Source organism: Calliphora vicina, chromosome 3, assembly GCF_958450345.1.
Source record: "Calliphora vicina chromosome 3, idCalVici1.1, whole genome shotgun sequence".
NCBI lineage: Eukaryota > Metazoa > Arthropoda > Insecta > Diptera > Calliphoridae > Calliphora > Calliphora vicina.
In genome coordinates, this window is record NC_088782.1 from 49,846,223 (window position 1) to 49,856,067 (window position 9,845).

Here is a 9,845-nt window from a genome sequence, read left to right on the forward strand (position 1 = left end):
TGAGAACTAAAATTGGAAATCTTATTGGGTGTATGACTTAAACACATGGGATTCTTTTGAACGCGGTTTTTGTTTTGAATAATTTTATGTAATTTTGAAGAGCAGAACTGAACTAGAACTGAATTAGAATCTGAACTAGAATCTGAACTAGAACTGAACTGAACTAGAACTGAACTAGAACTGAACTAGAACTGAAGTAGAACTAGAACTTAACTAGAACTGAACCAGAACTGAAGTAGAACTTGTATGCCGTAAAACATGGGATTCTTTTGAACGCGGTTTTTGATATGAATAATTTTATGTAATTTTGAAAGGTATAACTGAACTAGAACTGAACTAGAACTGAACTAGAACTGAACTAGAACTGAACTAGAACTGAACTAGAACTGAACTAGAACTGAACTAGAACTGAACTAGAACTGAACTAGAACTGAACTAGAACTGAACTAGAACTGAACTAGAACTGAACTAGAACTGAACTAGAACTGAACTAGAACTGAAGTAGAACTGAACTAGAACTGAACTAGAACTGAACTAGAACTGAACCAGAACTGAACTAGAACTAGAACTTGTATGCCGTAAAACATGGGATTCTTTTGAACGCGGTTTTTGATGTGAATAATTTTATGTAATTTTGAAAGGTATAACTGAACTAGAACTACGAAAATGACGAATTTTGTACTAACGAATCGTCATATGCGGGAAGTTTTGCGTTACTTCTTTAATTTGAAAATAAATGGCAGCTAAAGTTGTAAAACTCAACAAGAGCTTGGAAAATCATTAAGAGCTACTCAATCTGCTATTTTAAAAAGTTTGCGAGCAGCAGGATTCATCCAAAAGCAGGGAAATTGGTTAACATTTGACTTGAAGCCGAGGGACCTTGAAATTGTATTTTGCAAGACGGAAAGTCTATAACTCTATAAAAGAAAATAATTTTTGCGCCGAATCATTACTTGCAATGAAAAATGGATCCACTACTATAACTCGAAGTCTAAAGTTAGGGTCACACATGGCAAATATTTGACGAAAAAGATGTAACCACTAAATAAAATATATTTTAATTCATTTATTTATTTCAAAAACATATTTTACTTTTATTTGCTGCTGTTTGATCTTATAAATCACTTGTAAGAGTAAACACGTCAAACAAATGTGTGCTTAAAAAAAGTGGTTACGCTTTTTTCAGTAAATATTTGCTATGTGTGACCCTACCTTAAGAGATCGTACGTGAAGATCGTCCAACCAGTCGAATCGACACCTGAGCCAAATATCCATGGCGCTAAGGTAGTTATCTGCATTTGGTGGGAGCAAAAAGGTCCTATCCTTTTATGAGCTGTGTTTATCGTGTCTGATGTCACAAATAATTGGCTTCTTCTTTTTTTGTGCGTTAAGGATCAAAGCACTTAAATTTAAGAGCTGCTTTTATGATAGAAGTGTTCGGTGCACTTCGAAAAAGTTGTTCGTTTTCTTTTGCCTTAGCAATATCTGTTAGACCTTTTTTCTTACTGATCCAGGTTTCCTTTCAATGTTCAAGTCTTCTTAAGTCTTTTTAATGACTATGAACCCCCAGATTTTTTGCTATTTTTTTTGAAAAGTTTAAATTATTGTTGGATGTTCATTTTTTCGTTGACCATTTTGAACGTTTGACAGTTGAAAATTAAAGATTTAGAAAAGACATATTTTTAAAAGCTAACAACATTAATTTGTTGGACAAAGGATAGGTTTTGGCTGGAATAGTGTGTAGAAACTTTTTTTGATTCAATCTTTAGAAAAAAAACATTGTGAGTCTTAAGGAATTAATAAATTTCTCCAGTTATGGCTATACAAAACTGAAGTATCCAAAAAAGGCGCGGGAGTACTACGGCACTTTTGAATGTAAAATAGTGTCAAAAAAGTATGATCATATCAACTTTTCCATGCCTGAATGAATAGAAAACCGAATGTTCAAATAAAACAGAACGATGATAAAGATGAATAGCAAAGAAATATGCAAAAATAATAAAACAACACATTTATTAAGGGATGATATGATGATAATTGAGTAACAACAAAATTGTAAAGTCTACTACAACAAGAACAGCAACACAACTAAGGGATGCTGTTAAAGATACAACAATAAATATCTGAAAAATATAAAACACACAAAGAAGAATGTTCATTAAAAGAAAAATTGGAAAAATATTTAGGCTTGTATTTTCATGTTGTTGTTTTCAACTTTCAACACGCACCCAATTGAAGGTGTTAAAAAATGTGTAAATATTTTGCAATAAACAAAAAGGGCTCAGACTAATTTGTTATTTATAAATACATTCATAGATGAAAGAAATCAAAGTTTGCATTGTAAGAGTTGTGGGAGGTAAGAGAAAGATAGTGGCAACGAATTATAGTATTATTGGTGATAATTCTAGAGACGTGAGTTTTTGAGGTGATGGAGATGGCAGGTATAATTTAGTAGGCTGAAGTTATTAGTACTTTTAGTAATAGGAAAAAATAGTGCTACGCCAAAATTGATATTGATATAAAAATACCTTAAAAATACCTCAGGCGAATATTTAATTGTGAATCCTCAGAACAGAAACCCACTAGCTTAGTGTGCAAACGTGCTAAGTAAATTTTTAACAAACTTTACAGGAGTGACAAAAGACGTTCTAAAATATTAGATTTTAAATACATATTTTTAGAATTTGTCAATGCTGTTTTATTGCTTATTTGTTGGGTCTGACCGACACCGCTCTTTTTTAGAGCGAAATCGAAGTGAACCTACTTTTCAAATGTACTATTAATTTCCAAATTTAATTTGGATTATTTTTCTCTACATTGTGAACTCCATTAAACTTATTTTCCATCATAAACTAATAAGTTGTTTTGAGGAACAGTTTCAAATCATATTAATCACATTAAAAACAAGTTACAACTTTAAAATTCCATAATCTTTGGTTTTCCTTTATAAAAGTTTCGGTATTCTCTCAAATTTTTTACCGATTATATTTATTAGGCCTACGCCGAAAGCATTACCGTTATTTGGAAGGAATTTACCTATTTGATATGATTTATAAAGATAAATAATTATGGTTAAGAAGAAAAGCCTTGGGTCTATTACATTTTCTTATAAGAATTTATCATTATTTTAATATTTTTTTATGATTTGAGGGAAAAACTTTAATGGAAATGTCAACAAACACATCAGAGTTGATTTTTTCAAACAATATCAGAGTTGATTTTTGTATAATTTATTGACAGACAAAAATTTATTAGAATTTATAGCTAAATTTTATAGCTAACTCTCTGCTATGCCTATTAGGTGTGTTAGTTAGTTGTGTGTGATGTACAGTGAGTGTCAATCAAAATCGTACAACTTATTTTTTTAAAATATTATGAAATTATACAGGCCTGTATAAATTATACAAAAATCAACTCTGAAAATGTTTGAAAAAATCAACTCTGATGTGTTTGTTGACATTTCCATTAAAGTTTTTCCCTCAAATCATAAAAAAAACACACAACTAACTAACACACCTAATAGGCATAGCAGAGAGTTAGCTATAAAATTTAGCTATAAATTCTAATAATTTTTTGTCTATCAATAAATTATACAAAAATCAACTCTGAAAATGTTTGAAAAAATCATGTGTTTGTTGACATTTAAATTAAAGTTTTTCCCTCAAATCATAAAAAAATATCAAAATAATGACAAATTCTTATAAGAAAATGTAATAGACCCAAGGCTTTTCTTCTTAGGTGTCAAAAATTAAAAGTCATTTTATTAATTGGAACAAAAAATATGTATTTCAACAAAAAAGTTAACAAAACCTCAATTCCTTAAAAAAAATATTGATGAAAATTAAAAAACATCACAAAATTCATATTTCATTTAAATTCGTACACTTATATTAAATTATAATTAAAACTTTAAAAATTAAAAAAACATTTTAATATTAAATAATCCTAATATGTAATTTGTAGAGTATCCTTTGCTATTTTTTAGTGCCTGTACGATTTAAAATGAAGCGTTGATATTCTGGGCACTGATAGTGTTACCCAATTTTTTTATTTGTAGATAAGGGCAATTAAAATTATACCATATTTTCTGATATGTAATAGCGCAAACAATATAAAAATAGCATTTTAAAATATTTCCAAAACATCAACTGTCTAAAACTTTTGTCATAATATTCTAAAAAATCATTTGAAAATTATATGTACCATTAAGAAGTTTTTTAAAAAATATATACATATATCTGACTCTCAATCAATCCGAGTAGATTGAAAATTTGGAGTTTTTTTAAAATTTGATTAAACAGTCAAACCTAATTAATGTATTTAAGAAATTTTACACAAATTGAATATATTTTTCCAAAAAAAACCCATCTTGGACTGTTAAAAAAAAGCTATTGCCCAAATTTTATTGAATATTTTTTTATTTTCTAAAGCAATTTTCTTAGAACATTTTTTAAGTAAATTGGCACATCATGTTTTTGCAGCTAAAATAAGTAATGCCGAATCTTATCTAGCTTTCATCAAAGTATAATTAAAGATTAATTAATATTAAAACCTATTTTTGGTGAAAAAAAATATTTAGTTGAAAATAGTATTGAAGATTTATTACGATTTCTGATCGACCTCACAGTGAAACATGAAAGAAGAAATAAGTAATGATATTGAAAATACCTAAGGCGGCCGTTACCGAAATAATCCAAATTAGCGTTTCCGTTAGGAATCGGTAGCCTTTATTGGTTTAAAAATATTTAAACAACGAATAGACTGATATTAATTAAATGTTCTTTCTATAAACACTTTATATCGCAGAATGAAATCTGCATTGAATTGTTATATTCGTCACTAACAAGATTTAGGAACAAACAAAAAATTCAGAAGCAGAAAACATTTTGCGATCAAATGATCGCCACTTTATACCAATTATTTGAGAATAATAAATCATTTTTCAAGAAAAATCTATTTCAAAAATTATGTTGACACACAATGATTCAAAGTTTTGAGAATAACATGTTGTTTAAATTTTTTTACAATCTTTAGATTATTTTTATTCCATAACGGCTGGACCGATTTTATTGAAATTTGGAAGCGCCAATAGTATATAACTCTTATCAAAACTTGGACCAGGGATAAAAAGGAAATGTATTAGAGAATTACCATTTCAAGGGGTTAAAAATAGAAATTTTGGATTTATTTTTTTCTACAGACTTTAAATTTAGATATTAAGCACACAAGTTTATAAAAAAAAACAATATAGGTACATATCTTTGGGAAATATGCAATAATTTGAAGGTCAAAGGGTAAAAATTTATATTTTGAGACTTTTTTATATTTTGAACTTCTAAATATGTATAAAAAAGAGCACTAAAGTTTTTTATTTTAAGAAGATATTAATATAGAAATAACAATAGAAGCTGCATATGGATGAACTGAACAATAGAAAAATCTAAATAACGTTTTCAGTTCTCTACTGGAGGTGGAAAAACTCAATTCTGGATTAGGACTAAAAATGGTATATCAAATGAAAGATTGGAAGATTATCTACAAAATGTTTTTAACATATATTGTCATTATACTGGTACGTTTTCGAGATAAAAACTTAAAATGAAAAACATAAACACAGGTATTGGCTCAGAGTGGGTTAATAGATACCGTCGTATTATATATCTGAGCTTTAAAATTATTTCTATTTTGTCCGGAGTTAGTATACTGTATAGTAAAAATTTATAGTTATTTTTCAAAGCATTAAAGGTATATAACTCATATTTTTACATTTAGAAATTCATCAGCTTTCAACACTAATAAACTGTTTAAAACACAAGCTGTTTCCGACCGCCTTGATTTATACAATTTCGTTAAACACTTTTTATTTCACAAGTTTGTAATGTGAAATCTTTACAATTTCTATGAAAATACCGGCAAAAAGTACTTTGTATTTTATTTTCCTTCATTGTACCAAATCTGCCTGTTTTTCTGTAGTATTTCAAGCATCCCTGGGCGGGGGGTAAATAAATATTCTATTCTACTACACTGTGTTTCATCAATGTTTTGCTGCGTACGAAAGTTTTTTTGTTTTTGTTGTAAAAGGATGTAAAAAAATAAAAACAACAAATAAAAAATGAATATTTGCAAAGCAGAGAAAATAAAATGAAAGAATAAAATTTAAAGGGTAAATAACAAAACAAATAAAATATAAATTATGACAGAAAAACACAAAGAAAAACAAGGAAAAATTTAATTCTTTTTTATTTGAAAATAATAAAAAAAAAAAATTGAGATAAAAATCTTGATGTTGAAAACAAAGTATTTTATATTTTTCTTATTTAAAGTTGATAATTAAGACACAGGGCAAGGGAAATATATGTTCAAACTGACAACTTATTTAATGGTTTGACACAAAGACGGATAGACAGACACAACACAGAAGAATAAAATTTTAAACAGCAGACACATATTTTACAAAAAAACACACAAAATAGCACCAAGAAATTATCAAAATCACTAAAAGCGGCGGCTCTTCTTCGCCTGACATGATGAAGTAGCTACAAAAGATGAAGAAAAATCTATTTTTAACATTTTCACAAAATTTAGCTCAATTTTTTGCTTGATTCATTGTATTTATTAAAAACAACAAATTTGTTTAAAATATTTATACTTTGTTTTGTAAAATGTATGGGTAGGTAGGTACAACATGATCCAATGATTTTTTTCTTAAACTGAAAAACCATGCAAAATTTAATTAAATTTTCACACACAGCATCTTTTGTTATTATTACACTTTTGTTATCTCTCTTATATTTTTTTTCTATAAAAAAATAATTATTTTGCATGTAGATAATCGGCTTACTTTTTATTGAAAGATTTTTTTTACACAATTTTCATTTAAACTTAATAAAAATTCCACTTGTTTTGCTGCTGGGAAAACTTTTTTCTTTCGATTCACTTGAAACTTTCAGAGATTCTTATTGGATTTTAAGTAGTAAACAAATTATTTTGCAATGAATTTTTTTTCTATTCTAGAGCAAATAGATATTCAGATCTTTTTTACTATTAAATTTATTTAGATTTCACTTCAAATCTTTATTTTCTTTGAAATAAACACTTTCATTTAACATGCGCTTCTTTTCTTTAGATTTATAATTTTTCTTTGTATTATAATTTTTATTTTCTAATTTAATTTTTTTTTATATTAAATTTCTACAACTTTGTGCGTTCGATTTTAACTCACGGCCGTTTTGTATCAATTTGACAGCACTGCGACAAAATTACAACTGATTTTCTCTGCAAAACCAGCATATTTTGCTTTTGTTCACTTTGTTTTTGTTTGAGTGAGTTTTTTCTTCGCCTCTTTCGCTTTGTTTACTCTTTCTTGAATGTTGTTTTTCCCATTTCTTTTTTGCGTATTTCTTTGCTTGTTAGTTGTTGTTGATTTTTCTACTTTGTTTTTATTCCATTCATTCATCATTTTGTTGTACGATTTTATTTATGTTTTTGTTTTCACTTTCGTTCGTTATTTTGAGTGAGTTGCTATTTAAAATGAGTGTTTATTTGGTTTTACTCTCACGCTCTTAAAATTTTTGCGCGCACTCTTTGTTTATGCACGTTTTTCTCCAATCAGAATAGTACCTTTGTATACAACTCTGCGTGTGAAAGAGGAATGTCAGATAAGAAATTTTGCATGTGCCATTACACAGAGTGGCCACTGGCCACACAAGGCTTAATTCATTTTTTTATAGCGATTTTATACAGAAATTCACAAAAATGCTTTTAAAATAAGTTGATACTTTTAAAAATATTTCTCTATTGTTTATAAATAATTGTTTAACGCTTTTTGCAGAAAATGTTTCATAATTCTTAAATAATACCAATCGTTACAGATGACCGATTTAGATTTTTCACTAATGGAAAATAAACACACAGACAATTTGAAAATTAATTTTTTACAAATGTGTACGAATAGAAATTTTTTGTATTTTTGAGTAGAAAATAAATGCTTAATTTAAATTTATTATTAAAGTTAATATAAAGTAAAATAGGTGGAACAAGTAAGAGTACTTTATTAGGCAGTGCCGAATCTTAAATACCCTCCACCTAAATATGATGGTATAACAACTGAAATAATATACATAACAATTGTTAGTAAGACTAGTTTACGCAGATCTAATTCAGCAATTTTTAATTGAAATTCCTATTAGAACGTATGAAATTTAACAATTTATATACTTAATAATAAGTTAATACGTTTGGATCATCATTTTTCCTTTTTAACCTCAAGTGAAGAAACAGAGTATAAAAAAGGGTATACGAATATATTTAGACAAATTTCAAAATATTGGGCTGGGACTCATATGGGAGCTATAACCAATTCTTGGACCCATCATCGTAAAATTTTAATGATTTTCGGGAGTGGACCTTATATGGTTAAAAATGGACCGATATTCACAAAATCTAGTAGTATGATTGCTGGATAAAAATTACTGATCTGTGCGTAATTTCATTTTAATATCGATTTGTTTTAAATATTTATTATGGTTAATATCTTTTTAGGAAATGGTGCTATAGGGGAGCTATGACCAATTATCGGCCGATCTACGTAATGAGTATTATTTGTGTCGAATTTTAGCATGATAAAGTTATTTATAAGAGATTTAGGTGTACTTAACTGATTTTCGGAAGTGGACCTTATATGGGAGCTATGGTCAAATATGGACCGATATTCACAAAATCCTGTAGTATGATTTCTAAATATAAATTACGGATCTGTGTAAAATTTTGTTTTGATATTGATATTTTTTAGATATTTATGCCGATTAATATGTTTTTCGGAAATGGTCCTTATATAGGAGCTATAAAAAATTATAGGCCGACCTTCATAGAATTTGGTGCTGCGGTTTTGGTATACATGGGTATTATTTATGTCGAATTTCAACTTGATAGCGATATTTATGAAATATTTATGCTTATTTAAGTGATTTTCGGAAGTGTACTTTATATGGGGGCTATGGTCAAATATGGGCCGATCCACGAAAAATTTGGTAATGTAATTTTTTTTTACCACGAAACTTATTTTTGCTGAAATTTCTATGGATACTGCTATTCTGTAGGTATTTATAGACCTTAGAACCATTAGAAATTTGTATGGGGGCTAGAAGAAATCATGGACCGATTCTTATAATTTTCATCAGAGTTACTCCTTAATAAAAGTAACGAGTGCAAAATTTGATGGTATTATCTTAAATATATTTGCACAAATAACAAAAAATATTTTAAAATTATCAAGTTTTTTTTTAGGTTGTCTCACATTTTGATTCATAACTCTGGTTCCACAGAACCGATTTTGCTGATTTTCAATACCAAACTGCTTAGGAGAACAGTAAACATTTTCTTGCAAGTTTATCAATTTTCGTTGTCTATTTTGGACGTGAGCGTGTTTTACACAGACAGACGGACATAGCTCAATCGACTTAGATTTTCGAAAGGATCAATTTATGTATATATACTTTGTTGGGTCTCAGATGAATGTTTCTCAATGTTACACAAGGAATGCCAAACTTGTATATACCCTCATTCACCACTTATGGTGGTGGATAAAAAATGGAGGTAGTCGTTTGTTTGTTTTGCTTATATTTCAGCCAGTTGTGGACCGATTTTCTCGATTTTGTTGAACTGTAGCGGATATATTGATATAAACATGTATGAAAGTTATTTGCCACTCATGGTGAAGAAAAAATTTAAATAACTCCCACACAATTTTCCATACGAATTGGTAGTTGGAATTTATTTCATAATTTTTTGTTTCAAGTTATTTCATAATGATAAAGTTATTTCAATTTGATACATATTTATATATT

General features: G+C 28.2%; 1 protein-coding gene across 1 annotated transcript in view; it reads right to left on the minus strand.

Moving 5' to 3' along the window:
- Rbfox1 (RNA-binding Fox protein 1) overlaps window positions 1–7,793 on the minus strand; it is a 512,165-nt gene extending 504,372 nt beyond the window's left edge. The window contains exon 1 of the mRNA XM_065503146.1: window positions 6,842–7,793. The gene's annotated coding sequence lies outside the window, so the exon portion shown is untranslated. The remainder of the gene's footprint in view (window positions 1–6,841) is intronic.
- Window positions 7,794–9,845: the final 2,052 nt, after the last annotated feature.